General features: G+C 34.0%; 1 long non-coding RNA gene across 1 annotated transcript; it reads right to left on the bottom strand.

The window, feature by feature from the left end:
• Positions 1-1297: 1297 nt before the first annotated feature.
• LOC122221313 lies at positions 1298-17547 on the bottom strand. Its single transcript, XR_006203156.1, has 3 exons — positions 17416-17547; positions 7208-7372; positions 1298-1338 (listed from the first exon to the last, which is right to left on the bottom strand). It is a non-coding gene; the product is annotated as an uncharacterized LOC122221313 (long non-coding RNA).
• Between the last annotated feature and the right edge of the window lie 342 nt (positions 17548-17889).

Here is a 17889-nt window from a genome sequence, read left to right as displayed (position 1 = left end):
AATGGACACAACAAACTCCTGAACTTGAAAAAGATTCATCACTCAGTGATTTAAAATTTTTCATAACACTATAATGTAAAACTAACTTATGCTACTATATACAATTCAAAGATTATTTTTCTTGATATACAGAAAATTCATACAAATCTCTGAGAAAAAATGCTGAAACTTCAATAGAAAAAACAAGAGCCACAACTATAAGTAGACTGTCCTCTCCTCTACAAGTATACAAAAGTAAAAGTTCAGTGTTAAGAAGCTGAAAAATATATATGCATAGAAAATTTTCAATTAATTTTAATTTAAGAATTAAAGCATTGTGATATATTTACTAAAATTCATGTTTATATGTTTGTTTAATTAATTTAATTACAGAATGGAAATGATATTGTATTTACAATTTTGTTTCCATTTTCCATTCACATTGTGATCATTTTCTCATGTCATAAAACATTCCTTGAAAATATCCTGCAGACATATTAAAATAAACAAATCCTCTAGGGAATATTGAGGAAGTATTATAAAGCAATATTCAAACGACTTTCTATCACACACAGATTTTAGAACATAAGGGATTCCCTGTAGGGAGTAGAGACAAAGACTTTGTCCTCTAAAATACTTCCCCAGGTTTTATATAATCTTGCAAACTGATAACTATTTTTCTCAACTTTTGTCCTAGATTTATTTTCTTTTCTGAGTAAATGTCACACTACTTATCCAGAATTCTGTTTTTTCACATCATTGTCTTCAGAGTCCCTTCATGCAATATCAGAAAAATTAAAATTTCATAAATTAAATATAGACAATTATGAGAGTTTTCTTAAGTTAAGCAGATTTTTAAAAATCCCTTATTATGCAGATATTAGCCAAACCTCCAGTTAATGTTTAGTTATAGACCTCTGACCAGAGTGTGCATGCAATTAAATATATACATCCACAATGACAAGAAAACAAATGTCCCATTCTTAATATAGAGACTGACGCAGAATATATTTTATAACTCTGAAGTCAACATGTTGTGATCTGCAATCAATGCTAAAAACAGTATTTTTATCCAAGTTATAAATAATCAAAAGTTCTAATTTTTGCATATATTCTTTTAAAAAAGAAAGGAATATAAGACTTGGGTAAAGGCTATACCTTACCTCAGAAGTTTTATAACATGCTAGACAGAGATGAAAATCCAGTTAAATAGTATCCAAACTCGGAATTTCTTGTCCATCTCTAAATATTTGTTTGGGGGGTGCCTGGGTGGTTCAGTCAGTTAAGCATCCGACTCTTGATTTTGGCTCTGGTCATGATCTCACGGTTTGTGGGATTAAGCTCACATCGGACTCTGCCCTGAAAGCATGGAGCCTGCTTAGGATTCGTTCTCCCTCCCTTCCTTCTCTCTGCACCGCCCCCCCCCCCCCACCTGTTCTCTTGCTCTTTCTCTCAAAATAAATAAATAAAAACATTTTAAATACATACATACATACATACATACATACATACATAAATAAATAAATAAATAAATAAATAAATAAATAAATAAATACTGGATCAAATCCACATGTATATTTATTTAAAGTTATTTACACACATGTTATGGGAAAAAAATACTCAGAACTGTAACTGTCCTGTTACAAGCCTTAACGAACTCCCATTGCATAATGGATACAGTCCATACAGTCCATCCTCTACATGAGGATATGCATGGCAAGTCAGGCATCATCACACCCCAGGTGATCCTTCCCCTATGCCTTCTCTCCAGCCCAGCTGACCTCCTGAGTTTCTTACATAACTACACTTGTTCTGTCCTCACAGTTTCAGTTATGATTATAGACCATTTGCTCTATTCTACTTTATCAAACTCTAAAGAAGAGCCATGCCTTCAAGATCTGTTCTCAGGTTCACTTCTTCCATTAAACTTTCCCTGAATACACGGCTCTTATTGTACTTGGCATACATATTGGTGCTTGGTTATATTCAACTGGTCATTCTTTTTGGATTATATTCTATTGTCTGATGTACACAAATTCTTCCTTTTGAATGAGATTGTAACATACAAGAAGGCAATTATAAAATACCCTAAGTATAGCACACTGAGATGGAGTCTCATAAGAATTCAATAAATACGCCTTTATTTAAACTTTTCTTCCTAAAATACAGTGCAGTCTAATGCTGCACATGCTACCACAGCTGTGAAACTGGACACTATTGATGTGACCAGAAGAAATGGAAAGGTTTTGAAATCGTTTTATTGACTGAAATGTAAACACAGTCAAAAGCTTGCAATAAAATTTTATCATGTCCCTGCACTTTAAAGAAGTCACACAAATAAAACAGCCATCATATCATTAGTAAGAGTTTAATACTTTTAATAGCCACCCTCGTGGTAAACATAGTGTAAATATGCTAAAAAATTAAAAACAAAAATATTTATCTAAATCTCAGGATTTAATATTAACAAGGTGGAAAAAAAGAGTTCCAAATAATAGGTTTGGGGTAATGTTAGAAAAATATGTCTATCCTTGATAAATCTCCCAATTTAATTATATAACATTTTTACAGCCTCCTTTCTTTTCAATCTTGTTTTTAACCAAATGTGTTTTTCCTAGGCATATTTCACATCATAATTTTTCTATTCAAATTTTGATATAATTTTCTCTCTTAGTTAATGAAAAGTATTCACAAAATAGGCAAGTTGGTATTATTTTAGGAGTATTAGAACAACAAAAATACTGAAAGATTCTGAGTGCCTCCTAGACAAACTCACTAACCGAGTGATTCTCTAGATACTAGTATTACAGGGAAACTGACTCAAATTTCTTCCAGTAAAAGTATGAAGAATGTTCCACATAGCTGGCACACAGTTGAAACCAGGAGTCCTAAGAAATCTGTAAATGCTTACAATCTACTGGATGCATTATTTTGTTATGCAGAGAAGGCTACCATCACTACCATCAGCTTCAAGTATTTTCAATATGAATCCTTTGCCTAAGAGTAGTAAAAATGTTATTTAAGTCTTCACCTCCCAAGAAACAGCAAGACAAATGAAAATACACATAGGAAGCACTAATGAGCATTTGATTTACTCAACATCCTAATCCACTTGATGATTTCATATCTACTGGCCTGTCTCTAAACATCAAAGGTGTTTATCAGTATCTTGAATCACTACTTTGATATGCATATTTCTGTATTTATTTAATTTTTTCCATGGGTAGGCACTCTTCCTTTCAGTTAGTACCAGTTCCTTAAGAGTAAGGTCTTTGATGTCTTTATTTAGTTATTCAAGCAGACAATTCTATGCTTTAAAAGCAACAGATGCTTGCAAAATACAAATTGGAAAAAGAAACCCATATATTTAAATTTGTCCATGATAGATTTACAAAGTGGAAAAAGTGGTAGAGTTTCATTGAAGAAACTTTAAATTTTCCCAAGTTAAACATCATTTAAAACAGCAACTAATAATTACTATGGGCAGAGATTTTTGTCTCTTTTGTTCATTCAGGTATCTCCAGGGCTTGGCATATTGTAAACATGCAAATATTTGCTGAATGAATGAATGAATGAATGAATGAATAATTTTCTTATAATTAATGGGGGACACCTTAATAATGTCATTTATATTGTGAACAGCATGTACTGAAAATGTTTAATTAAAACTCTATTGTGTAAAAATCTTTATACCATTTCTTTTTTTTCATCATTTTATTTTATCTTCATATCTTTTCTTGACCTCACTGAACTTATTATCTGTGGTAATGGGAAATGAGAATAGCTTTGTTATCCTAAATTTAAAAACATTTTTTATACCTTTTAAACTTCTCCTATGTTCATTTTTTAGTGCAGAGTGTCTAATTTATAGTAAAAGTTTCCAAAGTTATGCTGAAACACCCCACTAGTGAAATATTCAACCTTGAAAAGTAAGAAGTTGTATGTATCTTCTAAGTCTGCCAGCTAGATATCAACAGATGAACATTTTTTTAATCCTTTACTCCAATTCTACTGAAGTTATTTAGGAAAAACTTTTCATTGTATTACACTGCACCAACTACTAGAGGTATCAAAGAAATGTACTCTTGCACTGGAGGAATTCGCAAAGATATGTGAACATAAGGCACTTCGAAAACAAGACACTCTATTGTGACATTGTGAGCTAGTGACTACAAATTATGACTTAGTCTTTGGATTTTAAAAGTAAGTAAGACTTGGATTAGTAGTAACCCATCTTGTATGTTAACATGAAGTACATGACTCATTATTTTAAAACTCCAGATGCATTTTGGGGGCACCTGGGTGGCTCAATCGGTTAAAGCGTCTAACTCTTTTTTTTTTTTTTTTAATTTTTTTTTTCAACGTTTTTTTTTTATTTATTTTTGGGACAGAGAGAGACAGAGCATGAACGGGGGAGGGGCAGAGAGAGAGGGAGACACAGAATCGGAAGCAGGCTCCAGGCTCCGAGCCATCAGCCCAGAGCCTGACGCGGGGCTCGAACTCACGGACCGCGAGATCGTGACCTGGCTGAAGTCGGACGCTTAACCGACTGCGCCACCCAGGCGCCCCAAAGCGTCTAACTCTTGATTTTGGCTGAGGTCATGATCTCAGGGTAGTGACATCGAGACCCACATGGGGCCCTGTGCTAGGCATGGAGCCTGCTTAAGATTCTCTCTCTCCCTCTCCTTGTGCTCCTCCTCTGTTTGTTCATGTGCTCTCTCTCTCTAAAAAAAAATATATATAGCTATATCTACATAGATATATATAAAACTCCAGATGCATTTTTTAATTTTAATAGTCATTTTTAATTTTAATTTAATATGTAATAATTTATATATACATTTAGAAGTAACACTTACAGTTTATAATTGAGATATAACAAATAGGTGTGAGTAGATCTTTCCGAAATTTGCTAATTTTTCTTATCTATAACTACCGTACTCTTTAAAATGCAAAACTTTATTTTATAGATTTAAAGAGATTACCAGCAATAAAGAAACTATCAACAAGGAACTTCATTCTAAATAGTATCCTTTGGGGCATACTATTTAAAAAAAACCCGAAAATGCTTCTTCAGTCCCTGGTATCATGGAAAGCCTTAGACCTAACAATCTACTGATGCTGCTTGATGCTGACACTGGTTCTTAGTGAAACCAGTTTCCAAAGAGTTCACTTTGAACTTGAAGCTGTACTTTGAGAAATCTTGAAAGTGTTTTTAAAAGTGTCAGTTAAAAAGCTGGCCCTAGACATTTTTCACTTTACACATTTTTAGGTATGTTTCCCTGATTTTTGAAACATCAGGTACCCAGTAGCATTAAAGCCCCTGCCTTTTGTTTGCATTAACTAGATAATTTCACAGACTCATTGTCAGTTGGATAAATAAATCTCCTCCCCTGAAAAAGTTCTACTCCTTTCTGAAATGCTCGCAGGGATTTGTAACAGTAACCCCTTTCCGTTAGGTTCTGATCCTTCCTGGTAATTTCTTGTTTCTTTCAGGATAAAATGTAATGGCAATAGCTTTGATGTCTTTATCTTGCTTTATCCTTTCTTCTTTAAGAAGCAGTTCTTGCTCATTCTTGGCTCTCAGAATGTGCTTTATGTAACATCAGCATGAAAAGAATTTGAATGGAAATGTATATCCCTTTTTGGAATTGTGTCTATTTACCCGATACAAAAGGTATAGCGGTTTTTCAAAAGCATAGTGGAACAATGCCCTACTCGTCCCAATTTCACAGTAACATCTGAGCCATGACCAAACTCTCTGACAAGAATGAATATTAAATCAGGACATGAGAAAGAAAGATAAAATAGACCTTTCTTAGTGAAATAAATTAATGATAGATGCATTTAGAAACAAAAACTGATAAATAATTAAAAAATTATGATGAAATAAAATTAAAAAATCATAAAAATATAAATAAATAATTTAAAAAGAGGGGACAAAAATTACCAGAAATAATTTTGAAATGGTTTGATTCTCTAGTCTTTACATGAATGACTTTACTTTCTCAATGGCAAAGACACAGATTTTCATATCACCCACCCATTGTTTTCCCTTGGTTCTTCTCCCCCACACCCATCCCCTACCTCTCAGGAACTATAAGCAATTAATATTTATGGAATATCTAGTGTGGGTCCAGAATGATGCTAGGCAAAATTATCTATAATACAAAACACGCCCTCAAAAGACATCTTCTTATTGAAACAACAGTAACATAACAGAATAAAAATATTATTAAGAGCTAGATCATATGCTAGGATAAGAACTGTAATAGGATTGCCAAGACAGGAGATATCTGTGTGAACTGGAGAGTTTAGGGATAGAATCATGAAAGAAAAAGTATTTTGAGCTAAATATTTAAATATGAAAGCAAATAAATTCACAACTTAACTCCTTAACCAGGCCTAGAGGCCATATGTAATCTGGCTCTGTCTTCCCTCTCATATGCTGCGTCTCTCCTCACTCCAGCCGCAATGGCCTGGTTATTCCTTGGTGGACTTAAACACATGGCTCATGCCTATGTACTTCGAAAAATTCAAAAACTGAGTCTAAAACCCACTTAAGAATCACTGATCTAAATAACCTTTTATTACTATCTATAAAACCCCTGGATCATGATCTTGGGAATAAATTAAGTGTGAAAACTCTATGACAACTTTATAATTAAAACCCAAACTAAGAGCAAAAATGTTTTGCAGAGACTGAACAAGATGGTTCAGAAGGCAGTCTCTTAGATCACTGGCTTTCAAAAGGATCATATTGGCACATTTTCAAATATATCTGACTCACATAAAAACATTCTAATTCAAAATCTGTAGCAACGAAAGCATAGCAAACATAAACCAAACATTTGTGGAGATGGACAGCATAGCTCCCCCAACATGTACTTAGCCATGTCTATCTTATCAGTGTGTGCACTGGCCTATCACACTGTCTTTCACTTATTAATTACTCAATAAAAATCTATTAAGTAAATTGAAACATAAATGAAAAAAAATAAAAGAATGAGTCACATCATTTGGTTTTTACCCAAACTGAGCTATGATATCCTGGAAAAATGACCTAGCCTTGCATATTCATACTAACACAGTTTTAACAGGTGTATATAGTATTTGCTACAAGAGGCTTACAAATTGAGACTCTCAAAAGTTTTAATGTTCTTTATATTTCAAAGACCCTAATATCACACTTAACTTAGGTTTTAGAGAAGGTATTACTGTTGCTCACTTGATTCTTCACGTGATGAAATGCATTTCATTCTTCAAAACCCAGCTCAAAAATAAAACTGTCAACTCTTATGTAGATCCAGCAGTGTCACTTTTTGAACTTTATCCCAATTAAATAATCAGTCAAGTGTGTAGAGATGTACAAGGATGTTCATCACAGCATTGTCTAAAATAGAAAAAAATAGACCTGAGTCAAACAGAATTAGAGTGCTAAACAAATTGTGACTTACTTTTTTATAACTGTAGTCAGTGAAAATAATAATATCTATTAGAAAAATAGTTATAAAATATTGGTGAGTAAAAATATTAATATGATTCCATTTTAAATATATTTATACAAATGGAAATTTGCAAAAATGACTATTTTACAACATTGAAACACTTTGAAATGTTAAAAACGATTAGTTCTGGATGGAGGGGATTATAAAATTTCAAAATAATTATTATTCACTGTCTAATTTTTCTATACTAGTCATGTATTACTTGTGTTATTTCTTAAAGGAGTAAATAAAAAGAAAAAAACCTGTTATGAATCTTTAGTTTATTGTGTTTTTCCACTTTGATTTGCCTTCTATGAAGCACAAACTCAAATTTAAAGCCTGTCACTAGCAATACATCATATCCTATGGCATATATTTTGTGTACTAACCCTATTTCTAGCTTCATATTATCTTTACATTTTATTTTGTCTTTGCCATGTTCATTCACTCATTTTTATCTTATTATATTTTTTGTGCTTTTATAAGTGCCAACATTTTAAATATGACACTAAAATCCTAGAGGAGAACACAGGCAGCAACCTCTTTGACCTCACCTACAGCAATTTCTTACTCGACTTGTCACCAAAGGCAAGGGAAACAAAAGCAAACATGAACTATTGGGACTTCATCAGGATAAAAACTTGTATACAGTGAAGGAAACAATCAACAAAACTAAAATGTAGGCCAACAGAATGGGAGAAGATATTTGCAAATGACATATCAGACAAAGGGTTAGTATCCAAAATCTATAAAGAACTTATGACACTCAACACCCAAAAAACAAATAATCCAGTTAAAAAATGGGCAGAAAACATGAATAGACACTTTCCCAAAGAAGACATCCAAATGGCTAACAGACACATGAAAAGGTGCTCAATCTCACTTATCATCAGGGAAAGACAAATCAAAGCCACACTGAGACACCACCTCACACCGGTCAGAGTGGCTAAAATTAACAACACAGGAAACAACGGATGTTGGTGAAGATGTGGAGAAAGTGGAACTCTTTTACACTGTTGGTGGGAATGCAAACTGGTGCAACCACTCCTAAAAATACTATGGAGGTTCCTTATAAAACTAAAAATAGAAGTACCCTATGATCCAGCAATTGCACTATTAGCTATTTGCCCAAAGGATACAAAAATACAGATTCAAAGGGGTACATGCACCACAATGTTTATAGCAGCATTATCAACAATAGCCAAATCATGGAGACAGCCCAAATGTCCATTGACTGATGAATGGATAAAGATTTGGGGTGTATATGGTATATGTGTGTGTGTGTATGTGTGTGTGTGTGTATATATATATATATATATATGTATATGTATATATATATATATATATATATATATATATATATATATATATATAAAACTCAGCCATCAAAAAGAATGAAACCTTGCCATTTGAAATGATATAGATGGATCTAGAATGCATTACCCTAAGCAAAATAAGTCAATCAGAGAAAGGTAAATACCATATTATTTCATTCATATGTAGAATTTAAGAAACAAAACAGATGAACATAGAGGAAGGGGGGTACAGAGGAGAGGGATACTCTGGATGGGCTAGATGGATGATGCATACTAAGAAGGGCACTTGTGAAGAGCACTGGGTGTTATATGTAAGTGATGAATCACTGAATTCTACTCCTGAAACCAATATTGAACTGTATGTTATATAACTAAAATTTAAATTTAAAAAAAGAAAAAAATAAATGTCATGGCACTTCACCAACAGTATGTTTTAGGGAAGCCTGGCTATCAGCTTCAATAGGGTGTCAATAGGACAGCATATACCTTGGTGAATCTAACACAGTTTAACCTGAATCTCAGCCTTGTGGGTTTAAAAAACTGATTTTTATCAGTCCACTAAAAATGGATTTGTCTCTCCAGGACAAATTCTCAAACCAGTGAAAAGAAGAATAGCATTGTATTAATTCACAGTAAGAAATAAATCTAGCATTTATACCAAACGTCCATATTGATGTGATCAACTGATTTCCTTCCTGTTGGAAAACTACAAAGGGAGCTAAAATATCATAAGTTTTCTTGGTTTTCATGGAATCAGAAATAGGGGCACTTTTTAAAAAATGTTTATTTATTTTTGAGAAAGAGAGAAACAGAGCACAAGTGGGAGAAGAGCAGAGAAAGAAGACAGAATCCGAACCAGGCTCCAGGCTCTGAGCTGTCTGCACACAGTATATAGTCTAGTATAGTGTATATACACTGCGAGAAAGAGGTGGCCTTGCCAAAGATCTCATAATTTTAGAGAAAAATAGTGAGGTATAGTGACGTGGATAAAAGCATGGGTTTTAGAGAAAGGCAAAATGATTTGAGATCTCAGTTCCACCATGTTCTATGTGAACTTGAACTCTAAGCCTCAGTTTTCTGTAAATTGAGCATTTAGGTAATAACAGAGGAGGCTTAAGTGTAAACCACTTTAAGTTGAGGATTTTCTATACCAAGTGTAATAGTTCTGGTAGGAAATGTTAATTCGCTAGGCTGTAAAAATAAAATGGTAATTCAGAAAAATAATTGCAACCATCTAAGATCTTTTCTTTCCTATTAAATATTAGGCTTTCTTAGTAACATCTCAAATAACTTTCAGTCACTTTTAGTTATTTAAATAGTCCAATTTTCTTTTTTTAAATTTTTATTTATTTATTTATTTATTTGAGAGAGAGAGAGAGAGAGAGAGAGAGAAAGCACACGAGCTGTGGAAAGGGGCAGAGAGAGAGAAAAAAAATCCCAAGAAGGCTCTATGCTCAGCATGGAGCCTGATGTGGGGCTTGATCCCACAACACTGGGATCATGACCTGAGCCAAAATCAAGAGTTGGACACTCAACCAACTGAACCACACAGGCACCCTTCATTTTCTTTTTTTAGAAGTTTATTTATTTTGAAAGAGAGAGAGAGAATGAGAGAGAGAGAAAGAGAAAGAACAGGCCAGGGAGGGGCAGAGAGAAGGAGAAACAGAATCCCAAACAGGTTCCATGCCATCAGCACAAAACCCCATGTGGGGCTCAAACTCACAAACTATGAGATCATGACCTGAGCAGAGATTAAGAGTCTGAAGTTTAACCCACTAAGCCACCCAGGTGCCCTGCCCCTCATCTTCATATTAAGACTTCATTCTGTTCATTTTGAAGTTTCACATGCATAGTTATTTGAAGGCTTTCTCATACCCATCTCAGTTTATGGGTGATTACAGAACAGATGTTCAAAATGTGATCCAGGTACTGGTGCTAAACTGATATCTGGTTGTTGCTGCACTATAATAGGATAAGGAACTTTCACCAGAGTGAAAATCAACTACATTGCTAAACACAGTTTGTAGTTGAAATGAAAGGAGAAATAAACAAATCCATAATTAGAGTTGGAATTTCAACACTCTTCTCTTAGTAACAAAGAGAATAAGTAGAGGGGCACCTGTGTGGCTCAGTTGGTTAAGTGTCCGACTTCGCCTCAGGTCATGATCTCACGGTTTGTAGGTTCGAGCTCCACATCGGGCTCTATGCTGACAGCTTGCTCAGAGCCTGGAGTCTGCTTTAGATTCTGTGTCTCCTTCTCTCTCTGCCCCTTCCCTGCTGGCACTCTGTCTCTTTCTGTCTCTCAAAAATAAATAAATGTTTAAAAAAAAGTTAAAAAAAAAAGAATAAGTAGATGGAAAACCAATAAAGATGTAGAAGACTAAAAATGCTATCATACAAATTGACCTAATTGATGTTTTCAGGGCATGCCACTCAACAAAAGCAAAATGCAAATCCTCCCAGGTGTGCATGCATAATATTTTGAACTGAATAAAAACGAAGATACATCAAAATTTATGACATGTAACCAAGGATGTATTTAGAGAAGAATTTATAGCCATAATTACTTAAATTAGTAAAAATAAAGTCTAAAATCTATTATCTAAACTTCTACTTAAAAAAAAAAAACAAGAAAAAAAACTTTAAAGAGAAAAATCAAAATCAAAGTGAGTAGGAGAGAAATAATATAGAGAAGAAATTAATTAAAGAGAAAATAAAAATAGAGAAAAAAATCTCAAAATAACTTCTTTAAAAATAATAGATATTATAAAACTATAGCTAGAATAATAAGAACAAAGAGAGAAGGCACAAATTATCAATGTCAGTGAAGAAAGAGAACATATTGCTACAGAGCCTACAGACTGATAAAAGATAATGAGGTGATATTATGAACAACTTTCTGGCAATAAATTCAACAAGTTAGATAAAATGGCCACCACTAAAGATGCAGCCAATATTAAACGAACAACCAGAGAAACTTAGGAGCAGCTTTATGGCAATACTTTCAAAAACCTAAATGAAGTGGGAAAATTCCACAAAAGGCACAAATAACCAAAACTAACACCAGAGAAATAGAAAAATATGAATAGCTGTATATATTAAGAAATTTGATTTTGATTTCAAAACAGTCCCCTCAAGGTAACTCCAGGGTCAGATGGCTTACCTGGTGAATTATAGCAAACATTTAAAGAATAACGAAATCGTATACCAACTCTTCCAAAATTAAGAAGAGGATAATTGCCAACTCATTTTATGAAGATACTATTACCTTGAAACAAAACCAGACAAAGACATTATAAGAAAGAAAACTATAGAGAAATATCTGTTAACATAGGTACAAAGCTCCTGAGCAAATTATTAACAAATCAAATCCAACAATATATGAAAAAAATAATGCATCATTACTAACTGGAGATTTTCCCAAGGATGCAAGCTCATGAAACCTTTGAAAATCAATTAGTATAATTTACTCTATCAATAGACTGAAAGGGAAGTAACTGCATGATCATCTCATGCAGTAAAGTCATATGACAAATTGCCACAACTATTCATTATAAAAATGCTAGCAAACTAGTAATAACTTTGGATTCTGTGTCTCCCTCTCTCTCTTCCTCTCCCTCACTCACACTCTCTCTCTCTCTCAACATAAATAAACATTAAAAAAAAAGAAAGAAAGAAAGAAAGCCTTGGCAAGTTCCCAGGAAATAAGATTATCTTAAGAACAAAATGAAAGAGAAATGAAATATTTGCGCAAACATTTGTATATAAATGTTCTTAGAAGCTTTATTTATAATAACTAAAAGCTGGAAGCAATCCAAATTTCTATCAAGGGTTGAATGGAGAAACAAAATGCAGTATATTCACACTAACATACAACTTAAAAATAAACTGTGGATACAGTTAACAATATCATGCAGAGCAGAAAAAAATCCAAACACAAAAATATACCTACAGTATAATTCCATTTTTATTAAATGTTTAAAAGACAAAACTAATCTCTCATGACAGAAAGCTGATCAGTGTTTGCTTGAGGTTGAAAGATTGAATAGGAAGATACATACCCAGAAAGGTCACATGTAGGTGATCTGGTCACCAGACTCAGCTAAGCCTAGAGGGTAGGTTATCCTATTACAGATGCCAGATGTGTGAGAGAAGAAGCCCCCAAGAGGATTCCAGGAAGCAATCATTTTAGTATTCCCAGACGAAAAACCACAGACATCCTGGGAAGAAACCAACCAATATAGCTGTACTGTGTCCAAATTCATAACTACAGAATCTCTACACATAATGAAATACTGGTCTATGCCACCAAATCTGGGATAATTTGTTACACTAATAGTTAACCAAACTAAAGACACTTAAGTACATCACAGTAAAATGGTTGAAAATACCAAAGATAAAATTATAAAATGCAGCTGGAAAAAAAACCACATTATATTAAAAACAACAACAACCAACAAAAGACTCATTAATAACGTTTCTGTAAAAATAATGAAAATTGGGGGCACCTGGGAGGCTCAGTTGGTTAAGCGCCTGGCTCTTGATTTTGCCTCCTGATCTTGCGGTTGGTGGGATGAAGCCGTTCTCAGGCTCTGTGCTGTCAGCAGAGCCTTCTTGGATTCTCTCTCTCTCTCTCTCTCTCTCTCTCTCTGTCCCTCCCCTGCTCTCTCTCTCTCTCTCTCTCTCTCTCTCTCTCTCTGTCCCTCCCCTGCTCTCTCTCTCTCTCTCTCTGTCCCTCCCCTGCTCTCTCTCTCTCTCTCTGTCCCTCCCCTGCTCTCCCTCTCTCCCTCTCTCTCTCTCTCTCTCTCTGTCCCTCCCCTGCTCTCACTCTCTCTCTCTCTCTCTCTCTCTGCCACTCCCCTGCTCTCATTCTCTCTCTCTCTCTCAAAATTAATAAATAAACTTTAAAAAATAAGTAACAAAAATTGGAATATAATGGAACATCTTTAAATTGCTGAAACTTTAAATTGCATCTTTAAATTATAACATGTAACTTTAATTTTTAGAATAAAAGCAAAATAATATTTATGAATAAACAAACTGAAATAATTAATTTAGCAGCAGCAGGCCTACACTAAAAGAAATACTAGAATAGAAAATTTTGTAGTGGTTGTTAGAGCTGGAAGTGAGGGAGAGCTGAACTGTACATTTTAAATGGCTGAATTTTATATCATGAAAGTTGTATCTTAATAAAGCTGTTGAAGAAAGAAAGGAAGAAAGAAAGAAAAGAAAGAAAAAGAGGAAGGAAGGAATAAATGAGGGAACCAAGGAAAGAAGGAGGAAAAAAAGAAAATAAATCTAAATGTGTTCTTCAAGGAGAAAAAAATAATCTCAGATGGAAAGCCAGGGATGTATGAGAGAGTGAAGAGCAACAAAAACTATAAACATAGAGATAAATCCAAATGCATATTTTCTGTATGAAACATTAATGATAATGTCTTGTGAAATGTTAATTATAAAGACAATTAAAATATATGATGAGTGGATTATATATTGGGAGAGAAATAAACAGAGAAAGTGTTCCCCGTTCTTGCATTGTTTTGGGGAAGAGGGAAAAACTACCAATTAACGTAAAGATTTGTTAAGTCAAGAGTGCATTATTCCAAATCATGTCTGGTAAAAAGATTTGTATCCTGAATATATAAAGAATTCTTTTTTTAATTTTTTTAAGTTTATTAATGAATTTTGAGAGTGACAGAGACAGTGCAAGTGGCAGAGGGGCAGAGAGAGAGAGAGGAAGAGAGAGAGAATCCCAAGCAGGCTCTGCACTGCTAGCACAGAGCCCAACATGGGCCCTGAACCCACAAACCGTGAGTTCATGACCTGAGCTGAAATCAAGAGCCGGATTCTTAACTGACTGAGTCACCCAGGCTCCCCTATAAAGAATTCTTAAAAATAAAAAATAAAAAATAAAAAACAACCCAATGTAATAACAGACAAAAGATCGAATAGACATTTCATCAAAGAGAACACACAAAGAAAACACTAATCACATTAGAAGATGTTAGATTAATCATCAGGGAAACGTAAATTAAAATCATAATGAGATACCACTTCATACCCACAAGAATGAGTATCATCAAAAAGATGGATAATACCAAGTGTTAACAGGATGCAAAGGAACTGGAACCCTTGAGAATTTACAGATAGGAATGTCAAGTGTAGAGCCACTATAGAGAACAGCTTGGCAGCATCTTACAAAGTTAAAAATACACTTCCCATATAGCCACTCCACTCCTAGGAATCTACCCAAAAGTAATTAAAATACATGTCCACACAAAGACATGTATACAAATTTTCATAGCATCATTATTCATAAGAGCCCTGAACTGGAAACAATCCAGATGTCGATAATCAGGTGAAGGTAAAAAAAAAAAAAAAAAAAAAAAAAAAAAAAAAAGGTATATTTATACAATGGAAGACTATTCATCTAAAAAAGGAATGAACAACTAACACACGCGGCAAAGGGATAATGAAATTATCTTAAATGAAAACAGGACATTATGCTAAATTTAAAAAGTGAGGTATAACGACTGCATATTGATTTCATTCATATAAAATGTCCATGAGAGAAAAAATGTAGACACAGAAAGCAGATCAATGGGATCAGAGATCACTAGCAGGAGGGAAACTTGGGAGTGATTCAAGTGCTCTAAAATTGGGTTGTGGTGATGGTTTCAGAATTCTATAAACTTAATAAAATTCATTGAATTGTCTACTTACAGTAGATGATTTTAGAGTATGAAAATTATCTAATAAAACTGTTAAAACAAAGGGAACAAAATGGCTGAAAGTAAAATAGTAGGAAAAAGCATACCAGGAAAATTCTATACCAAAAGAAATCTCAGATCACAGTATTAGTATTCAAACAGATAAACACAGTATGTTTAAAGTGATGGAAACTTTTCTATAATTTTCCAAAAAGTTTTAAATTTTTGGTGTACTGTACTCAAACATTATTTTAGAATATATTTCATCTCCTGTTCCATCATTAGTCATTGAAATTACTCCCAAAATATTGGTGCTAAGCTCCAAAGGCCATTCTCTCAGTTTTATTCATATTTACCTTTATCATAGTTTTTCCTCATTGGTCTTCACAAAATCTAATGATAGAGTTCTGTGTTTTTGTTTAAAAAAAAAAAGAGAGAAACTAAAGCTCAGAGAAGTGGAACAAATTTCCAAACATGACTCTGGTGTATTTCTTAATTAAGAATATCAAACTCGATATCCCTTAGGCATATTGCCTTTGTGCTACTGAATTAGATACATTTTCATTTCAGATACAAGTTATAAAATGGAATCATTTATGGTCCATTCTCTCCCTATTCACAAAAAAACAGAATATACCCACACATATGAGAAAAAAATTAAATCACATTCTATCCTGATACCTATGTCACCCTCAGTTTTTCTGGGCTCTGTGTGTGTGTGTGTGTGTGTGTGTGTGTGTGTGTGTGTTGATTTATTTTAAAGCTTCAGCCATCCACTCTTTGATGCCATAGTAAAGAGATTAGAGAGAGCCAAATGCACTGCAGTCCAGGGCAATAAACAACATGACACCACGGGGAGCCAACCTGCCTAAGATAACAACTCAGTAGGGCAGCATTATCTGTCAGGTCATAATTATGAATATCTTTATGGTCCTGCTTGAGACTTCAGTAACTCTCCTAATCAGTCTCAGAAGTTATCCATGGGGTCTGAACAAAGTAGCAGAGGAAACAATGTGAACACTTTAAGATGGCTGCTTTCTTCCAGAGCGCATAATCAGAGTTTAGTTTCTACTCCCTAATGGATTGAAAGATGGACACAAAGAGATCAACCACTGAGAATAATAGCTGCATACCTGTTATATAAATTTTCAGTCTGTGTATACCATATGAGAAAAGCAACCCAACTTATCTCCCAATACCTTAGGAAGTGCTAGAGATTACACTGGAAGGGAGGCAGGGAGGGGGAGGTGGAGAAAAGGCAAGGAGGAATGATTAACAAAAAAGAAAAGGATGATGTAACTTCTAAGTTATTATCCCCATGGTCTTGATGCTTGGCCTGAAATAATGTATCTTACTGCACAGAATAAACTCCTTAACAAAAAGGAGAAGGGTAGTAGAAAGCTTCTGTAGATAATCAATAGCTGCTATTAATACTTAAATCACCACCATTTTAGTGGGTTTTTTTCCTTTTGTTAAAGCCATATAAAAGTGGTATGGCTTTGTATATAGTAAAATGTAGTTGAATTGGGGAGAAAGTCTCAAAGGACTAAAATTATATTCACTTATAATAAAAAATAGAGAAAAGCATGCTATGAATGAATATATCACGATAATAAATGCTGGGGTTTGCGGGGGGGGGGGATAAGTTTTCATTTAATCTTGCTTTACTCTTATACAAATATATACATTGACCTGGATCACTGTGACCTGGGATGAAAGAAATGAACTCGTAGACTCACTGGGTCAGATAGACATCTTGACTAAGTTAGCATCAAGAAAGAAAGGCTAAGTAAAAAGCATTTCCTCTATGAATAAACCTATAATAAATCACATTTCATGAAACAACTCAATATCATAGAAAGAAAATGCTTTTGGTGAAGGGCTTTCTTAGTAAATGATACTTAGAAATGTTGGATGACTTACGAAGACAACTTTTCCCTCCCTCACGGAAATAACCAACATTGTGGAAGGGAGCTCTGAAAGGTTAAGAAGTGTTCTTGTCACAAAAATATCTTGGTTGCCCAATATGATTCACAGACTCCAGGAAAGGATAGTCCAGATCTGAAAGTAAAAGATAAAAGAAAAAAGTACCAACATTGCATTTTCTCGGAATAGTGGACTTTCTTAAATATTTAGGCAAATTGAAAGAGTACTATGACTTGACAGACAGCTGAAGGAAATAATTTGTCCCATGAGGTACTGTGACCTTAATAGGTAAAAATTCATTAGCAACATTATTAACCTCTTGGTCATTGGGAGATATGCTAAGAGAATTTAGCATCCATGTTTCATACTAGCAAAATTCCTTTCATCTTGATTTTTCAGATACCATTACAGCAGTTTTGTCAGTCATAATTTCTAGACAAGGAAAAGAATGTCTAACCATACATTTTAAAA

This window comes from Panthera leo, chromosome B3, assembly GCF_018350215.1.
Source record: "Panthera leo isolate Ple1 chromosome B3, P.leo_Ple1_pat1.1, whole genome shotgun sequence".
Taxonomy (NCBI): domain Eukaryota; kingdom Metazoa; phylum Chordata; class Mammalia; order Carnivora; family Felidae; genus Panthera; species Panthera leo.
The sequence above is the reverse complement of the archived record's forward strand: the minus strand, read 5'-3'. Positions and strand labels throughout refer to the sequence as shown.